This window comes from Rhincodon typus, unplaced genomic scaffold, assembly GCF_021869965.1.
Source record: "Rhincodon typus isolate 14 unplaced genomic scaffold, sRhiTyp1.1 hic_rhity00002823, whole genome shotgun sequence".
NCBI lineage: Eukaryota > Metazoa > Chordata > Chondrichthyes > Orectolobiformes > Rhincodontidae > Rhincodon > Rhincodon typus.
The window spans coordinates 20,220-20,671 of NW_025968461.1; the positions used below are offsets into that span (position 1 = coordinate 20,220).

Consider the following 452-nt stretch of genomic DNA (forward strand, 5'->3'; position numbering starts at 1 on the left):
CGGGACGTCTCTCTCTCTCATTCTGCGGGACGTCTCTCGCGTTCTCTCTGTGGGACGTCTCTCGCGTTCTCTCTGTGGGACGTCTCTCTCTCTCGCTCTCTCTGCGGGACGTGTCTCTCTCTCTCTGCGGGACGTCTCTATCTCTCTGTCTCTCTCTCTCTCTGCAGGTCGTCTCTCTCTCTGCGGGACATCTCTCTCTCTCTCTCTCTCTGCGGGACTTCTCTATCTTTGTCTCTCTCTCTCTCTGCAGGTCGTCTCTCTCTCTCTCTCTCTCTCTCTCTCTGCGGGACGTCTCTCTCTCTGTGCGGGACATCTCTCTCTCTCTCTCTGCAGGTCGTCTCTCCCTCTCCCTCTCCAACTGCGGGACGTCTCTCTCTCTCTGTGGGACGTCTCACTCTCTCGCTTTCTCTGCGGGACGTGTCTCTCTCTCTCTGCGGGACGTCTCTATCTCT

General features: G+C 57.3%; 1 pseudogene; it reads left to right on the forward strand.

The window, feature by feature from the left end:
• The window catches only part of LOC125481619, a 5,798-nt pseudogene that overhangs the window by 4,704 nt on the left and 642 nt on the right, over window positions 1–452 (forward strand).